The sequence below is a fragment of the Callithrix jacchus genome, chromosome 8 (assembly GCF_049354715.1).
Source record: "Callithrix jacchus isolate 240 chromosome 8, calJac240_pri, whole genome shotgun sequence".
Lineage (NCBI taxonomy): Eukaryota > Metazoa > Chordata > Mammalia > Primates > Cebidae > Callithrix > Callithrix jacchus.
This window is the reverse complement of record NC_133509.1, coordinates 13,284,561-13,305,635: the sequence shown is the minus strand read 5'-3', so window position 1 is coordinate 13,305,635 and position 21,075 is coordinate 13,284,561. Positions and strand designations below refer to the sequence as shown.

At 49.2% G+C, this 21,075-nt stretch overlaps 1 protein-coding gene across 37 annotated transcripts in view; it reads left to right on the top strand.

Moving 5' to 3' along the window:
* The first annotated feature begins 7,184 nt into the window (after positions 1 to 7,184).
* The window catches only part of MEGF11 (multiple EGF like domains 11), a 389,272-nt gene continuing 375,381 nt past the window's right edge, over positions 7,185 to 21,075 (top strand). For all 37 annotated transcript variants that reach the window (XR_013520753.1, XR_004729544.3, XR_004729545.3 and 34 more), the window contains exon 1: positions 7,185 to 7,330. The gene's annotated coding sequence lies outside the window, so the exon portion shown is untranslated. The remainder of the gene's footprint in view (positions 7,331 to 21,075) is intronic.

Sequence of the window (21,075 nt, the reverse complement as noted above, 5' to 3'; positions counted from 1 at the left end):
AGGAGGATATTTTGCTTAATGCATGAGAATTGCGTTGATACCCTACCTACTTCCACAAAGGATTTGAGGTGCTTATAAAAAGCTAAAAATTCACTTTGAGAGGCCGAGATGGGTGGATCACGAGGTCAAGAGATGGAGACCATCCTGGTCAACATGGTGAAACCCCGTCTCTACTAAAAATACAAGAAATTAGCTGGGCATGGTGGCGCGTGCCTGTAGTCCCAGCTACTCGGGAGGCTGAGGCAGGAGAATTGCCTGAACCCAGGAGGCGGAGGTTGTGGTGAGCCAAGATCGCGCCATCGCACTCCAGCCTGGGTAACAAGAGCAAAACTCCGTCTCAAAAAAAAAAAAAAAAGCTAAGAATTTGCCGAGTCGAGCTACCACTAGGCCAGAGTCCCAAGACCCCCTCTCGAGGAGGAGATTCTTCTGCTTCCCTGTAAGTCAGCTGGTTTCTGCAAGGAACCTGCCAACAGCGCTGGAGAGAAGAGGCTGTTCCTGGATGCTGCCTGCTCCGGGAAATCCACCTGGGTTGATTTAGCGATTTGGATTGTGAGTCAAGGCAGCAAGCAGGGAGCCTGGCATATAGTAAGAACTTCCTAAATGTTTGTTGAATGAAAACATGTGTTATTGAGCAACCATCAGGGGGATGACTTTATTTGTAAAACAGAGGAGTAGCTAATCCCTTTGAGCTCTGACTTGAGTCTAAGAATGAATGGCATGATAAGTTTCCTGGAAAATAAGATGGCTCCTACTCCAGCACCCTGCTCAACCCAAGTCAAAGGATAAAGAGCCACAAGTATAATAAAACCCATATGTTTTTATTTCCAAGTCCATCCATCCGTCATCCACCCACCCACTGTTAGACCAGGCCCTGTGCAAGACACTGGAGATACTGAAATGACTATGGTATTGACCATACAATGGTAACAGGTAGACCTGTGAACATATGATCAAACTGCAGTGAGAAAAGTGCCAACCAGGGCAGGTAAACAGGTAGGGTAAAGGCACTAAGGAAGGCCTTAGTGATAAGCAGAGTTTTAAAGGATAAGACAAGTTTGCCAAGTTTAAAAGAGGATGGGAAAGGCATTAAGGTTCTGAGAACAGCAGAAATAAGATCAGGAAGCACGGCCGGGTGCAGTGGCTCATACCTATAATCCCAGCACTTTGGGAGGCTGGGGTGGGCGGATCACCTGAGGTTGGGAGTTCAAGACCAGCCGGACCAATATAGAGAAACCCTAACCCTGTCTCTACTAAAAATCCAAAATTAGCCAGGCGTGGTGCTGCATTCCTGTAATCCCAGCTACTTGGGAGGCTGAGCCGAGATTGCGCCATTGCGCTCCAGCCTGGGCAACAAGAGCGAAACTCCATCTCAAAAATAAAAAAAAGGTCAGGAAGCCCAGAACACTATGAGGGATTGAGAATGGGCAAATAAATTGGTGTGGTATAGGTATAATTCAATTTAAAAGTTGATAGAGTATCGAAGGTGAGGAGATGAAAGAAAGGTGTTTAGAGGTGCAAATTTTTCTAATTGTTGCAAATAAAATGAAAACAATGGCTGAGCTCAGTGGCTCTCGCCTTTACTCCTAGCACTTGGGAGGCTGAGGTGGAAGAATTGCTTGAGGCCAGGAGTTTGAGACCAGCCTGGGCGACAAAGTGAGACCCTGTCTCTACCAAAAAAAAACAAAAACAAAAAAAACCCAAAAAATTAGCCAGGCTTGGTGGCCCAGGCCTGTGATCCCAGCTACTCAGGAGGCTGAGGCAGGGGCATCACTTGAGCCTAAGAGTTTGAGGCTGCACTGAGCCATGATCACAGCTCTGCATTCCAGCCTGGGCAACAGAGTGAGACCCTGTATATATACCTATAAAATAGTATAGAAGAAGTATGATTACATTGATTTCAGTCAGAAGGCTACTCTCCACCTAATGGTGGTGTCATTATTCTTGTGGTAGCATTTCTTTACATCTGCTTTGGCCCCCAAATCAAAGCAAACCAGAATATGACGAAGGTATGTCCGTGATGAGAGGTATTTGATGGAAAATGCATCCGCTCTCTTTCGTGAGTAAGCAGTTTATATCCTGCTATGCCACAAGGACTATCTCCAGTGATTTAACTTTGACTCCTAACAAACCACATTTTATAAACACTTATTAGGCAGAGGACATCATTAATATATAACTGTACCTTATGTAAAATCCACACATATGGAGAGTTAAATTTATTCATTGAGCTTTTGAATCTCAAATCTTCCAAGGACTTTCACGAATCTTCATGATGCCTCTGAAAATTGCATTTTGCATCCGATTCTCTTATTTCTGTTAAAAAAGTTTCAGAAATTCATGTTGCTGGTCCTCAGTCCACAAAGTAGAGCTTCTTCTTTTGGACAAATTGGTGTTGGACAGAGTACAACACAGAAATTGGTGCCAGATCATCTTATACCTGTAGGAGGATTGAGGGCTTAAGACAGCATGCATTTCACAGTGTCATATTTGGCCCCTTTTCCTAGTAAACATGGAGGAAGGCAACCAAGAGACCCCAATCCAGGTTTCCCTGGATGCAAGGAAATTCAGTATCTAAATGCCACATTTTCTGGTCCTGCCTATCAATGTTATAATGGTGGAGTCCCATAATAAATAATAGTGTAATCATGTCATGATGATAACCTATAATTTAAATAAATCCATGAAAATGAAGAATGGAGAGATCTCCAGTACCAGCTTCTGAGAATGAGTCACAGACTCAATTCTCAATTCAAAGCAATTGGCACTTCTGATGTATATACACAAATAGATCTCCACCAATCTCATTAAATATTCAATCCATATTCAAAGTTATTAAATATTGAACATGATTTAATAAATACAAGCAAGTTAATCAAGACTTCGATTGGTGGTTGTGGGTTCATAAAAAAGCTTGTGAAAACAGTCGTGCCACTTGGGTCTTATTTTCATCCTCTGCCTCCCAGCCCTGTTTTTAAAAGAGTGCAGGAATTGTGTTCTATTTGTGTGTGCAGGGGGACGTTTGGGTTGCATTGGTGTGTGCGTAGGTGTGTTGGCTTGTCTTCTCCCACTAATTTGTGTACTGGGCAGGATTGTCGTGTGTGGTTACATTTGCAGATGTGTTTGGCGTAGATTATATCAGTGTATGTTCTATCAGCAGATGTAATGCTGGTGAATTACCTTAGATACTGGTTGTGCAATAGTTTCTTCTCTGTACCTCATTGATGGCTAGGACCATGGGGTCCCACAGTTCTCTGAAATTCTTCAGGGGCATTTTCTGAAGGTTACTTTCAGGGTTGTGTACGTGCACTTGGTCCCTGAGAGTGAATGTCTCCCTAGGTTGCCTTAGTCTCAGTCCCATAGCACAAGACACTACAGCATTGAGAAAAGAGCTTTGAACGAGCTTGAGTCCAAATTCACGTTCTGTCATTTCCTGGCTCTGTGGCCCAGGGTACCTTCTTTGGCCCTCAGTCTTTCCTCTGTAAAAGGGAAATAAGAATGCCCACTATACAGAATTGTCATCAAGTTTAAATAATTTCATGTATCATATTAATAAATTATAGATATTTTACTTACTCTTGTAACAAGGCAAGGCCCTATGCTAGGCTTTGTATCAGATATGAAGGTAAATAAGACCTGGTATTGACCCCAAATACTTAGTGTGGTGGGGAGGGAGACATTCCCCCTTCAAGCACTCTGACATGGTATGTTCCACTTAAAGGTTTAAAAGATCCCACAAGTTCTGAAATCGTTCAGTCATTCAACAAATTCCAGTCATCCCTGGGTCTGCTTTGTGGATATTCCTGCTTGGGGCTTTGAGTCAGAGTTCTGCAGGAAGTAGAGAGGGAAAGGTGATCTCTCATCAAGGAAAGGAGGGAGACAGAAGGAAAACAAAGAGAATTCCCTGCCTGCACACATAATTGAAGGGAAGGCCACTGTGGCCTGAGCCTTGGACACTCCGTCCAGTGTCCTAGCCTTTGGATAATTTCTTTTTTTATTTTTATTTTATGTTTTTGGAGACTGAGTCTCACTCTGTTGCTCAGGCTGGAGTGTAGTGGTGTGATCTCGGGTCACTGAAATCTCTACCTCCCTGGTTCAAGCAATTCCCCCACCTCAGCCTCCTGAGTAGCTGGGATTACAGGCCTGCACCACCACGTACAGCTAATTTTTTCGTATTTTTGGTAGAGACAGGGTTCCACCGTGTTGGCCAGACTTGTCTTGAACTCCTGACTTCAGGCGATCTGCCTGCCTTGGCTTCCCAAAGTGCTTGGATTACAGGCATGAGCCACTGCGCCAGGCTGGGATAATTTATTTCTAAGAGAAGGAGGTCCTCTCCCTTATTCACAGGAGATTTGGCCTCCTCACTCCTCACCCCTGTCCAGGCTGAAGTGTGCAGAGGGTGCAATTGCACTGGCTTGTGGTCACATATGAACTCAGGCTTCAAATCCTTGGTTCTTCCAGGCCCCCACTCTTTTTTTTTTTTTCTTTCCTGTCTTCTGACCTTTGTGTGTAAGCTTTTTTTTTTTTTCCTGGCAGGATCAACCAGGTATGTAAACTTTTTGATAGCAGGACTTATAGCATAGAATAGTGGATTTTTATCTCAAATATGCCCTTCAATAAGTAGCATGGTCTTAGATGGCATAGCTTCCAAAATGAACTTGTTGCAGCTGAGTTGAAGGTGGACATGGCAGTGGGCTGCTCGGAGTGGTGCCTCCTGTAAGTAGGCACTCAGAGACTGACAAATGAATGATGTATCATGGGCTCCATGTGACCCCGAGCCAACCTCAGAGATGTTTGCTAAAAGTGTTTCTGGCTCTGTTGGGACATGTGTCCTTGGAGCCCTGCCATCTGGGTAGGGAAGGTGCAGCTTTATAGATCGGTGTGGCTTTTTAGAGTGTGGCAGAAAACAAGCCAATCCCCAGCCCAGCGTGGAGGGAGCCAGCAATCCTCAGACACACAGTTCAAGCCTGGCAGGTGTGAGTGTGTAAGAGAAGGGGGAGGGAGTTGCTTCCTCTTTATTGGTCATTGAGATGGGATGAAATTGTTATTCAGGAAGTCCTGTCTACCTTCCTAAGCCTATCAGAATTGAAGTCCAAGACTTATAAGTGGATGGCTACCACAGAGCGGGAGAGTGGTGGGGCGTGGGGGTAATTGCAACTCATAATGAAAATGGAAATGTGAAGATGAAGGAAAGATATGCGAAATCCTACCTTGTACAGTATTCATTGCTCATGGTAGTCAAGTGCTACTCTGCGCCAGGACCTGTGCTTCGGTGCATTATGTGGTTTCATCTTCACACAGCTCACAGTACGGTCATCATTCCCATTTTACTGATAGGGAAACAGGTTAGTGACTGCCCGGTGTCACAGTAAGTGGTGGAGCAGGCATACACATTTGGCGTCTATGATATCTACAAACTGTAGCACCTCAGAGCTAGAGAAAATCTTAGAGAACATCTAATTCAGCCTCTTCATAGTCAGGTGGGGAAATGATGCCAGCCCTAAGATTTGCCTGCAGTCGGGACTCGGGTGAGGCAGGGAGGCTCTGAAGGTGGCACTCACCCTCAGTTGCGGACTCTGTGAGCACTCCACGTGCCTCACCGAGTCCCAGCCTTGAGCAGATGTTTCTTCTGGTTTTGTGGTGTGAACCACAGAGGCCCAGGCCGGGCTTTATGGACTTGATTTGATATCCCTAAGTGAGGAATGAATAGAATATTGTGCGGAGTTTTGCCAGCACCCCAAAGTAGATTTTTACCCAGGGGCTGGCTGAGTGGAGGTTCTGCTTCTGGTTGGTAGCACAGAAGGAGAGCAAACTCTGGCCCCGGAAATGAGGGGTGAAACTAGGAGAATCCTGGTCTTGTGGGGCCACAGGGTGGACTCCATGGGAACAGAGACTCCACGTCTCTCCACCAGTCTCCACGGGGCTGAAATGAGGAAGTGCCAGGAATAGCTTCTAGGGGAGGGACTAGCCCCATCAGACCCAGAAAGGCCCGGGAGGGTTAGGTGCGCAGACGCACGGGCAGACACACAGCTCCCAGTCTCAGGCATTAGGCCTGCTTTATTTGTAAATATTCCTCTCTCCACCTGTGTATGGCCACTTTCCAAGCCTGGGCCCTCCCGCTCCGGTTTTAGTTCAAGGACAAAAGAAGGCAAACCCCACGAGCAAAGTACCCTGCTATCATTCCCACCCCCTGTAAGCGGGAGTCTGCTTCTCCTGGAGAGGGGTGGGAGGTAAGAGCCTGGTCTTTACCCCCGTCCGGCTCAGCCACACTAGGAGTGTCCAGGGGCAGCCAGGTGGCCCCAGGCGCTGCCGCAGGGGGCGGGGGAAGGCTTCCTCCCAGTGGCCCCGGGGACTTGAGCGCAGGGCAGGCAAAGGGACGGGAACCAGCTGATCGGACTCTGGTGCCCTCGCACTCCCCGCATCAGCGCAGGAGCCCAGTCCCAGGCTGCAAGGAGCAGTGGGGGTCTCGACCTTGCCTGGAGTAGACCTTGGCAAGGCAAGTCCCTTGTCCTCTTCTCCTTGGGTCTCAGTTTACTCATCTCACCAGGCACGGCTCAGCCCGACTTGGGTCTTAACATTTTGAGGTCTTTGCTTGCCATTTCCCCGGCCCAGACATTTCTCGAGCTCCTGTGTCTTGAGTCCCTATCTCCGGCCCTGCCCATCCCTCTCGGTCCTCGGCCTGTTAGGAGCACGGCCTGGGGGGGGTGCCCCTGGCTCCCTTTAACCCCCCCGAACCCCTACTCCCACGCCCGGGATCTCCCAACCATAGCACGAAGGAAAGGCAGAGTAGGGAAGAGAAGGGGGAGTAGACCCGCGAGAAGGTTAGAAGGAAATAGTAAGAAAATAGAGAAACGAGCAAAAGAAAGTGGGGAGGAATGAGGTGAGATGCTGGAAAGGGCTGAATCGGAGGAAAAGGGGGATCCAAAGGCATGCTGAAGAGAGAGACTGAAGACAGGAAAAAGAACGGACGAGCGCGCGCGAAGCAGCAGGGGCTGAAAGGACCAAAGAGAGAAAGAGGAGAAAAAGGAGGGGGGGGGTGTGCGAGAGAGCGGAGGGAGGGAGCAGCGAGCCGGGAGGAGGGAGGCTGGGCGAGAAGGAGAGGGAGGGGCCGAGGGACGAAGCGGGTGGGGGCTGGCTCAGCAACAGCCGCCGCGGCTCCAGCCGCCCGCCCGCTCCCTAGCTTGCTCAGTCGCTCAGTAGCTCCCGGTGCTGGCCGCCCGCCGCCCGGCTGCTCGCAGCTCCGGCTCCTGCCCGGCGCTCTGGCCCGGCTCGGGCTCCGGAGGACAGGACCGCGCGACTGGCCGGCCGAGCCCGTGGCCGGCCGCCGGAGCAGGTAGGTGGCTGGGTGGGGACGGTGGGGACCGCGAGGACGCGGAGCCTCGGACGCCAGGGGCACCAGGGGACACGGGAGTGGGGGTTCCGGCCCCGGGGAGGGGACTTTGCAGCCCCGCGACTAACTTTCCACCAGCTCCGTGGATCCCCGGCCGCCTAGTTTGGGTCCCGGCTGCCGAAGCCAAATTTGGCGCGGGAAGTGGATGCCGGGGCTTGCGGGAGCGCCAGGGGTTTCGGGCTGGACGTGGGGGCGCCTCGGTGTAGGCAGGCACAGCCCTCCCGCCGCAGTCGGTATGCAGCGTCCGCGGCGTCTCCACGTGCGGGGGAAGACCCGAGAGCAGCGTTGCGGCGCGGGTGTCCCGGGGATGGCGCCCGCCCGCCCTCTTGAGTCTGGGGACTCCGCTTTCAAGCCGCCCCGGGTGCGTGGGCTGCGTGTACTGCACCGGCGCTTTCCTCGCGGCAGATTGCCCTCAGTGGCCGGCAGTGCTCCTCATGGTCGCCAAGCCCGAGCAGGTGCCACGCACGCTTTTGCTTTGGGGAGAAGTGAAACAGAATGTGTACCCCCCTATTTATTTTTCATCCCGTCGCCCTTACTATTCCGGGAAGTCCAAGACCCGGACGGCCGTGTGGGTTGGCTCTCTGGATGGCCTTCCAGCCCTCGGCGGCGACCCTGGCTCCCAAAGTTAAAGGAGAAGCGAGTCACTCTCCGCGCGCGCCTGGAGCGTGGTCCCGAAGTTCCCAACTTCTCGCCCAGCTGTGGGCGGTAGTGCTGGAGGTGGGGAAATGGGTAGTGGTTGTGGCTCCTTGGAGCTGCCAAGCGCAGCCGCCTTCCTCCTGGACTTGGTTTATTTTCCTAATTTGTTAGAAAAAAATACGACTTAAAAATAGAATCGTTCCTCGCGGGCGTCAAGGCTGGTGAGTGGGACGCAGCCATCTCCTGTCCTGAGCCCGGGAGCGCCGAGCCTCCGCATGGCACTCCCCGGAGCCCCCGAGCCCGGGCGGCTTCTCCTGGACCTGGACTCGCTGGCTCCATCCCGCGGCAGCCGCATCTCCGGATCCGTGCACCGCAGCCGGCGCTGCGAGGCCAGTGTGACTGTCTCCCGGGTGGTGATGCTCTCGGGAAAAATTTCAAAGTGGGTCCTCTTCAGGATCGCCCACCCTCCATCCCTCCAAGAGCCGAGAGAACAGGGTCTTCGGCGGGTTGAAGGAGGCTTTTGGGATGGTTTGGGCTCCCGGCCATCTGGGCTCGCTCGGGCAGGGGTCCTCGTGCCCGGCGCCCCTCCTGCGCTCTGCCGAGGAAACAGGGGTTAAAGCCCAGGCTTGGGGGGCGGCACGCGGCGGCAGGCCGGGGCAATTGGAGCCCTTCCGGGGGCTCTGTCTCACGCGCTCCCGGAGTCGGAGGTGCAGGATTCGCCGACCTCTGCGGCTTCTCGGAGCCAGCGGAGCCCCGGTCCAGTAGCTCTCTTTGTTGGGATGCTGTCGGGAAATTCTCTTCAGAGGTTTAGGGGGTTTCGTGGGATCAAACTCGGGGCTTTGCGGAGAGGGTCCCTTTCCGCAGATTGGGCGGGGTGCCCCGAGGGCGTTGAACAGGCGGTGAGCATCCTCTGCTCCTCTGGCGGATTTTCCTGGTACACGCCATGCACCACCTCTCTCCGTTGCTCACATTTTGTGTAAGCCGTTAGAAATTCCAGGTCTAGGACTGCAATCTGGCCACTTCCTCCCACTCACAGATCAGCAAACTAAGGTCCTGAGAAGTGAAAAGCCTTGCGTAGAGCTGCTTTGCGGAGGAAGAGGAGGTACCGTCTCCTGACTTTCCAGTCAGGGCCTTTTCTAGTACTCCACACGAACTTTACAGCTTTCTTCGCACAGGGCAGGTGTTCCCAGTCAGGCCACTGCACGTCTTTGACAGGCTCCGGGCCTGGGTGTGTATGAGGTTAGAGGCAAAGGATCTGTCTCTGGATTTTCAGGTTAGATGCTGTGCTGAGAGCATCTCCCAGGATAAATCACTCCTGTGACAGTCTGTTGCATACCTGTTCTGTCCCTGCACCGGGCCCTGGGGGTAAATGGAGGCCACACAGAGGGCTCAGCCCCATCAGGTGTTACTCATAGGGAAAGAGGAGCCATTGATTTGTAGTCAAGGAAGCGAGTGCAAGTCGGCATTCTCAGGTGAAATCACTTCGGGAGGGGCTGGATTATGGATAGTCCCTGGAGAACGCAAGGTTAGGAGCTGATTCTCAGTAGGTTTCCAGGTGGGGAAAGACGGTTGTCAGAACACTGGGCATGCGTCCTAAGAAGGAGGCAGGAAAGCTGGTTAAGTGGCTGGTCAAAGCACAGCACTGTCGGGCCAATGAGCACTGGGCCTGAGTGAGAATCATTACGGAAGCTAGAAGAGCCAGTTGCTCAAAGAGTGCAAGCTTAGAACGCCGCCCCAGAAGTCTTCTAGGCCTAGACTTAGGGTGAGCAAGTGGCTGACAAGTCAGTGCCCCAAGTCAGAGCCAAGGGTGGTGGAGTCAGATGGGCAGTATTCTGGCTTTTGCTTCTTTTTTTCTTTCTCATGATTCCCAGGGGTTTCAATCATTCTCATTCTTTTGCTCCTTCCCTTTTTTTCCATTCTTTTTTGTTGTTTGTTTGAGACAGAGTCTCACTTTCTCACACAGGCTAGAGTGCAGTGGCACGATCTTGGCTCACTGTAACCTCTGACTTCTGGGTTCAAGTGATTTTTCCAGGCTCAGCCTCAAGTATCTGGGACTACAGGTGTGTGCCATCACACCCGGCTAATTTTTGTATTTTTAATAGAAACGGGGTTTTGCCATGTTGGGCAGGGTGGTCTCGAACTCCTGACCTCAAGCAATCTTCCTGCCTCAGCCTCCCAAAGTGCTGGGATGACAGGCATGAGCCACCTTGCCCAGCCCTTTTGCCTCTTCCCAACCATAACTTTTAGCTACTTCAGTGTTCCGGGCTTGAAGTAGCTAAAATGAAATGAAAAGCAGGAACATGTAGTCAGCAAATAGTTCTTGTCCTTCTTTGTGCTAGGTGCTGGTCTAGGCCCTTGGGATACAGCGATGAATCAGACAGGAAGTGTCCCATCCCTTGTGATGCTGACGTTCTAAGCTCTGTCCTCCATAGGCTTCAAGTCTAGTTATAGAACAGAGGCAAATACAGAAATGATGTCTGAAGAAGTCCTAAAATGGGACAATATAACAGAATTCTGAACCTCCCCTCTAGTGGTTCAAGGCTCCAAGGTGAAAGGTTTGAAGCTGTTGGCTGTGCAATTTGCCCATGACCCTAGCTCCTGGTTGCCGGGGGTAACCCAGAGGCAGCCGCAGTGTGACCTTAGACGCAGCATCCAAGAACTGCTGCCAAGCAGGGTACAGCGGCAGGGAGCTGGTGAGTGTTGGCAACTATGATCTTGCTAGGTATCCATAGAGACTGGTGCCAGGTAACCATGTCCCTCTTAAATTTCAGCATCCACAGCTGTGCTCTGGAGCTCCGTTATACAGATGGGTAAATGGAGGCCTGAATCTGCAGATTGGGAAGGCTGTGCAGTAAGAGGGGCCCAACCCGCATAGAATCCAGGTGTCCCTGATACCCGATTCAATTTAAAATGCTGATCTTTTCTTCCTAGAAAAGCATTTCTTCCTGGCACACTAGCGATGCTTAGATTTCAGTGTGGAAGGCTTGTGAGAACGCATGTTACTAGGCCATGCACCCAACGTTCTGATTCAATGGGTGTGGAGTAAGCCCAGTAATTTGCATTTCTAAACAAGTTCCTAGGTGATGCTGATGCTCTAGTTCTGGAGACCACACTTTGGAAACCAATGTGGTAGAACAAGGGAAAGTGAATTTTTTTTTTTTTTTTTTTTAGATCTTAAAATTGGGGAGCCTGGAATGAAGGCTGTGATTTAGTTCTAGGAACTCATAGGACTTGCTTGCTATGTGCATCCCCTCCCCCTCACCCCCCAGGAGGCCATAGAATTAAAAGAATATTTTATCTTCATCAGCACACACACAGAGAGAATATATTGCAATATAATTAGGGAATAAATAGGTGTCATGTATTGGATGTAAACTCCATCCCTGGTGGCTCTGTGGGGGTTTATTATAGCACTGTTATAATTGAAAAGGTGTCATCCACTCTGAGAGCCCCTCATGAAACTTTCATGGTCTGGGTGGTCACTGTCCAAAAAAAACATGTCTTCTTCATTTAAAAGACTGAAAGTCAGAGTGATTGCTTCTCCTGCTAATGGGACTATCTATTTCATTTGACAGTAACTATGCAATGTATTCTTAAGGAAGCGGCAGGGGTTGGTGGGGAGGGAACAACTGAACAGCCAGTGTGAACGGAGAGGGGCTGAAGGAAGTCCACATCACAGGTTCACAGGTCTGTTTGTTGAGCATTTCAAAACGTTTTGAAACTCTGTCTGTCTGTCTTCCTGTATTTCTGATATGAAGCTGTATCTCAGCAGGAAGAGGAGAGTTTGCGTTTCAACATAGCTGGTTGGGTAAATGTAACAGCACACTTCATCCCCGATGTGTTAATTAGACCCGAAAGAAAAGAACCATAAAAGAGTTGTTCTCCTAAACGCTAGCATTTTTCATCTGGATTCTGTTTATCGATTATTTTACAGTTGAGAAGGAGCAAAAATCCATGTTTTTATAGCAAATAAAGCTGGCTGCAGTAATTATGCAGGCTCAACATGTCTGTTCTGGAGCACGAAGTTGGAATTCAGCCTGACTCTCAAACATTTGGGTGAGATCTAATTGAAAGACATTTCAAAGAACAAATATTTAGGAATGCGGAGTTTCGCCAATGGTCTCTCTGGGCCAAGTGTGAGTACCTTGCTTTAGTTTGATCCTCAAAGGTGGGAGGAGACCATGGAGAAGGACCTGGTCAGTAACGTTGAGACCACAGTCAAAATGTGAGGCTGAAACTTAGAAACAGTGAGGCTTAGTAAAGGGAAGAAAGATGCCTTCAGGGAATATATCCCCTATACCTGGTGAGCAAGGGGAAGATCAATTAATCAAATATAAATACTTATTGACTGTCTAACCTTGGGATAGGCACAGTGAGAGCAGAAGCCAGGACTTTTACTTGTTATATATCTTTTATAATGGTTAGCTCAGGTATCCATTGTGATGAAAGCCCTTGATTGGAATGGGAATGAAGGCTGCAAGTGACAGAGAAGCTGAATTCCACTGGCTGAAACAATAAGGAATTTAGTAGCTCCCATAACAGGAGGTCTGAGCCATGTCTTCCCTATAGTTGGTTCTTTCAGTGGTTCAACAGCATCATCAAAGATTTGGATGCTTTTCATCTTTCCTGTTCTCAAGATCACAAGACAGAGGCAACAGTTCTAGGTGTTAGAGCCCCACAATCAGGAGCAGAGGCAGAAAGGCAGGAGGGACTCTTACCCAGAAGCCGCTCAGCAGACTTTCCCTTTTGTCTTATTGGCCAGATCTGTGAATCATGTGTCACGCTTAAGCCAACCACAGGCAAGAGAAGGAAATCATTGTAATTGACCTAGAACAATTTTTTTTTTTAAAGGGATCTCCCTCTGTTGCTCAGGCTGGAATACAGTGCTACTATCATAGCTCACAGCAGCCTGAAACTCCTGGGCTCAACTGATTGTCCTGCTTCATTCAGCCTCCTGAGTAGATGGGGCCACAGATGCACATCACAGCACCTGGCTTGACCTAGAACAATCTTGATTTGTGTACTGGGCCTCAGAGAGGATCCAAATTAGGATTCTTTTGGAAGGGTGAAAGGAGCAACTAACTGCCATAGAGCTCAAGACATGGGTTTGAATGATCTTTCTACTCCTTTTAAGGCCTATTTTTCACCTCTTGTGCCTCAGTTTACTGAATGTAGGATGGGGATTTATTGGGAAGGTAAATCTGAATTGGCTCCATAATTATACTTGATTAGTACAAGAGAGTAGAAGATTATTTGTAGAGTGATCTCTGAATCAAAGAATTTATAATCATCTAATGCAGGGAATATGTGAGGACTAGACCCTCAAGACCATCAAATAGAGAACAGAACTGGAGAATACATAATCATGACATGCAGACCCACCGCTATAGAAGGAGCATGACATCAATAGGAGCCATGGTAGCTAGGGAGGGCTTCCTGGAGGAGGTGGTTTATGGTGCATGTTCTGAAACTTCAGCACTTAAGTACAGGTAGGTTATAAACTTTTTCTACCAAACTTGCTTCCTCTTTTTTTTTTTTCCTCAGTGGTAAAATGGGACCATTCAGTCAATCTCTGTATCTCAAGCCATGTTTCAACTCCTAAAATATTGTTATTTTTATTATTAGTTTTGAGCTAGAATCTTACTCCTGTTGCCCAGGCTGGAGTGCAGTGTTGCAATCTTAGCTCACTGCAGCCTGGACCTTCTTGGGTCAAATGATCCTCCCACCTTAGCCTCCCAAGTGGTTGGCATTACAGGTGTTACCACCTCACCCAGCTAATTTTTTTGTATATATATATATTTGTTTTTTGGTGGAGATGGGGTTTTGCCATATTGCCCAGGCTGGTCCTGAACTCCTGGGCTCAAGCAATCCACACACCTCAGCCTCCCACAGTCCTGAGATTATAGGTGTGAGCCACTGCCTTGAGCAGATATTATTATTAAAAGCAGTATTTGGCTCAAGCCTGTAATCCCAGCACTTTGGGAGGCCGAGGCAGGTGGATCACGAGGTCAAGAGGTCGAGACCATCCTGGTCAACATGGTGAAACCCCGTCTCTACTAAAAATACAAAAAAATTAGCTGGGCATAGTGGCGCGTGCCTGTAATCCCAGCTACTCAGGAGGCTGAGGCAGGAGAATTACCTGAACCCAGGAGGCGGAGGTTGCGGTGAGCCGAGATTGTGCCATTGCACTCCAGTCTGGGTAACAAGAGCGAAACTCCGTCTCAAAAAAAAAAAAAGCAGTATTTGGATGCCTGGCCGCCATCATGAAACCTGTATGCCTAAACTGAAATCTCATGTTTTCTCACCTCTCAAGTCATCTCCCCTTCTGGATTCTTCACTTTTGTTGCTGGCAACACCATCTTCTCAGATGTTTGGGCTCAAAACCTGAGCGTGCACCGCCACCCCCTTTCCATACCCTCTGCTTGCAATACTCACGCATCGACTTGCCTTTTTTTTTTAATTAATTTTTTTAAGACGGAGGCTTGCTCTTGTCACTCAGCTTGGAGTGCGGTGATCTCTGCTCATTGCAACCTCTGCCTCCCAGGTTCAAGTGATTCTAGTGCCTCAGCCTTCTGAGTAGCTGAGATTACAGGCATGCGCCACCACACCCAGCTAATTTTTGTATTTTTGGTAGAGACAGGGTCTCACCATGTTGGCCAGGCTGGTCTTGAACTCCTGATCTCAGGCAGTTCACCTGCCTCGGCTTCCCAAAGTGCAGGGATTACAGGTGTGAGCTACTGCACTCAGTTGCCTTTTGTTTTTAGGATGTTTCTTGGATATGTTCTCTCCTTTCTGACATGAGACGTCCTCTTCGCTCAGGTCCTCTCCATCTCATGCCAGGTTATGGCACTGCCTTCTACTCTGCCATCCTCAGAGCATAGTGCATGGGTATATGTGGGGACATGTGTCTTTGGGAGTAGTCTATGGGGGCTCTGTAAATAGGTTAGTTTTTGCAAATTCTACTGCAGAGGTGGAGTCTCTGCAATGAGTCCAGAATCCATGGCTGCAAATCCCTTATGTTGCTCTGGAGCCATTTTCCAGCCTCCCATCTCTTTCCCTTCAGATCATACTGAGGCATTGTTTTTTGTTTGTTTTGGAGCCGGGGTCACACTCTTGCCCAGGCTGGTGTGCCGTCGCACGATCATAACTCGCTTCAGTCCTGAACTCCTGGGCTCAAGCGATCTTCCCGCCTCAGCCTCCAGGGCAGCTGAGACTGCAGGCATATACCACCATGCCTGGCTAATTTCTTTTTCTTTTTTTGTAGAGATCAATCTCGTTATGTTACCTGGGCAGGTCTCAAACGCCTGGCTTCAGGTGATCCTCCCACCTTGCCCTCCGAAAGTGCTGGGATTACAGGAGTGAGCCACTGTGCCTGGCCTAAATCATTGTTTTTATCAACTCATTATTTCACATTTTTTTCCCACAGTTCTTACCAGATGAAGCCCAAATTCCTCAAATAGACAGTTGAAAGTCTCGACAATCTGCCTGCATCCTGCCTCCCCTGTCCTTTCCTGCTCCCTGCTAGGGCTCACCACTGTGGCTGACTCAGCTTCAAGTCCTGTCTTTCCCTGTGCTTAATCCAAATCACCCTTTCCTTCAAGACCAGCATTAGCCTTGCATCCTCAGGAGATCTCCTCTCACTACTGGAGCCCACAGTGATCTCGAAGCATTGATCTTTCCTTCCCCCAAACTTCTGTAGCAATTATTGCCCACACCACAAATTTGGTACTTAGTGTACTGCTGGTGTCATCCATACCATTTTGTCAGTATGTTTATTGTCTTTCCAACTGGATATAAGACCCCTGGGACCCAAGGTGGGGGGTGGGTGTATCTGTCTTTATATCCAGGGTCATGTCCAGCAAGCACATAGCACTTCAGTATTTACTGCATGAATAAATCACAGGAATAGATCATTTACCTGAGAAATCAGTTCATCTTCACCCTTTTTTCTTAACTTCAATTGGAGGAACGGACTAAATTTAATGAATTCCTGCTTGGTGCTGGGTACTACTTTAGGTGATTTTTAGAAAAGATTTTACCTGAGCCTTGTAACCAGCCTGTGAAGTCGGGATTCTTAGTGTCACCCTACAGATGAGGAAAGCACAGCTCTGGGAGGGTTGGGTGGCTTCCTATACTCACTCAGCATGAGAGGAGTGAGGGGCAGCGTCGTCTTCTTCCGTCTATGTTTTCTATTGCATACATCTTCCTGAGACCCATCTCTACAAAAAAAGAAAAAAAAAAATTAGCCAGACGTGGTGGCATATGCCTGTAGTCTCAGCTATCCTGGAGGCTGAGGCAGGAAGATAGCTTCTATTACGTACATCTTCTGTTGCATACGTTCTCCTGACCTGTGGGTGCCTCTTCTCCCAGTCTTTTTTTTCCTTGTGTCGCACTGTGTCCCAATGTTTTGCTGCATCCCCAGGACTTTGGGATAATTCAGGAACCTCTGGATTCTTGCAGTGGACTCTGAGCTTTCTGGCGGAGCAGGTAAGATGTGTTACTTGGTTCAGAAAAGAGGGGTAGAGTCAGTGAAGAGCAGGAGAGGACTTACTAATGGGCCTCAGATCCTCAGAAGACCTTGCATGACTGTGGGCAGGACATAGAGCCTTCTTTGAGGGTGTCTGGGAGGAGTAGGTGGTATTTACTGTGGGAGCGATGAAGTGTGAGACTAACAAAGACCCCTGTTGTTAGGGTCTCAAGGTTTAGCAAGTAATTTTCAGGTGCATTTATTTTCTAGACTGTTTTTTTTTTTTGAGACAGGGTCTCACTCTGTCACCAGGTTAGAGTGCAGTGGTGTAACCTCTGCTCACTGCAACCTCTGCCTCCTGGCTTCAAGTAATTCTCCTTACTCAGCCTCCCGAGTAGCTGGGACTACAGGCGCATGCCACCATGCCCAGCTAATTTTTGTATGTGTAGGGGTTTCACCATGTTGGCCAGGATGGTCTTGATGTCTTGACCTTGTGATCCGTCCGGCTTGGCCTCCCAGAGTGCTGGGATTACAGGTGTGAGCCACCGCGCCCGGCTAGACTGTGTTTTATGACTTTCTAGAGCAGGTTATTTGTCCTGAGAATGGGGTCTTAAAGAGTTGAAGTGGCTTGGCCCAAGTCACAGCCCAACTTGATGCCTGCCTCCTGCTGGTTAGTAACCTTGAGTGACAAAAGGCTTGGTTTTCTAGAGGCCATGTGGGACCACGTGAGGCGGCCATGCTTCCTGAGGTAGGGGCTTCATGGTATGACCTCAGAAGGACTGTTTTGGAATTGATTCTGCAGGTCAAGGTAGAGGTGACTTACTCCTGTGTATCTAGGGCCTATCTTTCCTCAGAGCAAAAATGATTTAAAACCTGCTCCTGTCCTTGGAACCTGTCCTTCGCCTGCCTGACCTGCCTGGTTTATCATCCAAGCTTAAAATAAATACAATAAATAAAAACACCCCAAAACTCTTTTTCCTCCTGCAGAGGATGAGCAGCAATCTACATATGCAAATAAATGGCATGCCAGTCTCCATGAATATTAATTTGGAAAGGGAGTGTGAGGCCCTAAAATACACTCTAAGCCAACAATTTGGCATCTCACAACTCTTCCAGCTCGCTTCCAGTGGTCATGGCCTTGTTGTATTTTAAGATTGCCCCTCCTTCCAGCTGGCCTTCCTTCTGCACCCCTGGATATTCAAGTTACCAAGTGGATGGAGTGCGTCTCAGGTTGGCAGGATGGAGGTCCAGGGGTGATGGGCGAGTCCTCACCCCAGTGCTGGGGCTGACCTTGTCCTGCCTCCCTGGCCAGGGCCCAGGCTTTTGACCCTCTCTGATTCCAGCATTAGCAGGGAGTCCTCAACGCCAGGGGACAGTTCTGGGAAACACCATGGGCAACTGTCAGTCTGGGGCCCTTATACTGTCGGGGAACATGCAGGGTGGGGCAGACAGCAGCCCCAGGAATCAGCTTCTCCTGCTCTCAGGGGGAAATGGGGAAACTGAGATCCGGAGGCTTGGCATCTCGCACAGGGTGACATTATTATTCATTCTTTGCTCTGAAAAGCACATTTCTTTTTGAGTGTGTGTGTGTGTGTGTGTATGTAGAAGGGGGTGGGCAGGGTAGCACATTAAAGTATGTATACTCTGGGGAAAGAGTCATTCTTCTATTATGATCATTCACCCAGAGACAAGCGGCAACTGAAAATTCAGCCTTGTGTCCCATTTCCATTGAAATAAATGATTTCCTTCCTCTCTCAGTAGATTTCTAAACTAGATTATACATAGGCCAAAATTAATGTGAGGTTGTCTTGCAGAGTACCCTCTGGCCACAGGCATGATTGGGCAGGATGGAGAAGGGCTGCAGGACCCCCGAGGGAGCCAGGTGGGAGAGGACCTCGAGGTGGAAGAGGAAGGAGTTGACAGTAACTTCTCTGTCCCACTTCTGTGGGGAGGAGTGCAGCAGGGCGTGGTGCGGCACTGCGGTATCATCAAGAGTTGGGTCTCTCACTTGCCTTTTCCTGCTGCTTAATGGGTAAGCATGAGCATGTCAGCTCATCTTTGGGCCTCCTTTCCTTGTCAGTAAATATAGGGATAATACTTAGATAATCAATCACTTTTTTTTTTTTTTGAGACAGAGTTTTGCCCTCATTGCCCAGGCTGGAGTGCAATGGTGTGATCTTAGCTCACTGCAACCTCCACCTCCTGGGTTCAAGTGATTTTCCTGCCTCAGCCTCTGAAGTAGCTGGGATTACAGGCATGTGCCACCAGGCCCAGCTCATTTTGTATTTTTAGTAGAGACAGAGTTTCTCCATGTTGATCAGGCTGGTCTCAAACTCCTGACCTCAGGTGATCTGCCTGCCTCCCAAAGTGCAGGGATTACATGTGTGAGCCACTGCACCTGGCCAGTAATCAATCACTTCTTCTCCTTCCCTCCCTCTTTCCTGCCTTTTAGACAGAGTCTCACTCTGTTGCTCAGGCTGGAGTGCAGTGGCACAGTTATGGCTCACTGCAACCTCGACCTCTCAGGCTCAGGCGATACTTTGGCCTCAAGCTCCCAAGTAGCTGGAACCACAGGCGCGCACCAGCAAGCCAGGCTAATTAAAAAAAATTTTTTTTTTTGTAGAGATGGGGTCTCCCTATGTTGCCCAGGCTGCTCTCAAACTCCTGGGCTCAGTGACCCTCCTGCCTTGGCCTCCCAAAGTGCTGAGATGATAGGTGTGAGCTAGTATGTCTGGCCACCCCCACTTGTTAATGCTGCTGTATGAAGACTAGATGAGAGTGTAATGTTCTGCACCATGCCTGGCACAGACTAGGCATCCAGGGTGTCTAAATTTTTCTTTTCCAGATAGCGTTATTTGACTGGCTGCGGTGGTCACTGTGGCTATGTTTGTGTTTCCGCTTGTGTCTGGGTTGGTGTGTTTCTGTGTGCTGTGTGTGTGTGTGTGTCTGCTGTTATCCATGTGTGTATTTCTGTGTGGTGGTGTAGATAGGGATGGGAGTGTGTCTGTGTATGTCTTTGTGCCTGTGTCTGTGTGTTGGGTCGAGTAGGTGCCTTGCGCCTGTGAGTAGCTGTGTCTCTATGTGTCAGTGTTTCCATGACTGCCTGAGTGCTGTGTGTGTGTGTGTGTGTGTGTGTGTATTGCAGGGCCGGTATGCCCAGAGATCTCTGGGGGGTTGGGAAGCTTCACAGTGCACAGGAGCCCTGGACCTGGGTCCCCTCTAAGATCTCTATGGTATCCCCTCCCCCCAGAAAAACTCCTGCAGTTTCCAGAGCCCCTCCTAATTGCCCTCTGTTCGTTTTCCTCTGCCTCCCTCTGGAGGAACACAGGGCCTAAGAATGCTTCCACGGTGGCAGGGTCCCCGGTCCATTTGCATTCATGTTTGCATATCATTTGCATTGTCTATACATACTGTGCTTTCAGTTCTGCAGTTTTCAAGGTAAAATGTAGTTACTCTTCCTGAAGGTCATTATATTAAGAATTTTTCTGTCTTTTATTCTTTCTGGTCCAGACCTTCCTCCCAGAACTGGGGGGGCTAGGGCAGGATAGAAGCCCCAGAAGCCTCTGCTGCTCCATCAGCCCCTCCTCCCTGGGTCTCCAGTGTGGGGGACACTGTGACAGTCTGCCATGAAGAGCACCTAGTTCAGTGGGTAGAAACCCTGGGCCCTGGGAGGAGCAGCTGGGAGAGGAGAAGATTTTCTTACTCACTGGTAGTTGGTTCGGCCCAGATCCCAAGAGGGCAGGTCACAGTCAGGGATAACACAGTCCAACTTGTGCCTATTGCCTGCTTGCCAAGCCCCTATGACTTACCCCTGTTGGGGAAGGACCACCATGGATGTTTCAGTGTCTCTATACCCATCCCTAGCTGGGGAGAGGCCATGGGGCTGGGCTGGCCTATGGGAAACAAAGGAGGCAAAGCTGTCTTTTCCTTTCAAACACATAATACATACTTAATAATATTTCTGATGCCACGAAAGACACCAATCCAAAAAGCTTCTCCAGGAGAGCTGTACCCAAAAAGTATCTTCCTTATGGGTCATCACATGCAAGACATCACCTCTTTCAATGTGGGTTTGAGTCCTGCCTCTGCCATGAACTAGCTACATGGTTTTTAACCAGCTGCCTAACCTGTCTGAGTACCCTGCTTCTCATCTGTAAAAGGGAGTGATAATAGTACTTAAGATTAATAAGAGCCGGACTTGGTGGCTCACGCCTGTAATCCCAGCACTTTGGGAGATTGAGGTGGGCGGATCACAAGGTGAGGAGTTCAAGACCAGCCTTGCCAACCTAGTGAGACCCCATCTCTACTAAAAATACAAAAAATTAGTCGGGCGTGGTGGCGGGTACCTGTAATCCCAACTACTTGGGAAGACTGAGGCAGGAGAGTCTCTTGAACCTGGGAGGCAGAGGTTGCAGTGAGCGGAGATCGCACCACTGCACTCCAGCCTGGCAACAGAGCGAGACTCCGTCTCAAAAAAAAAAAAAAAAAGATTAATAATGCATAGGGTTGTGAAACTCGAATGACCAAGGCAGGTAAAAGGCTTAGCTCAGTGCCTGGAACATAGCAAAGACAAAGGCTTGGTGAA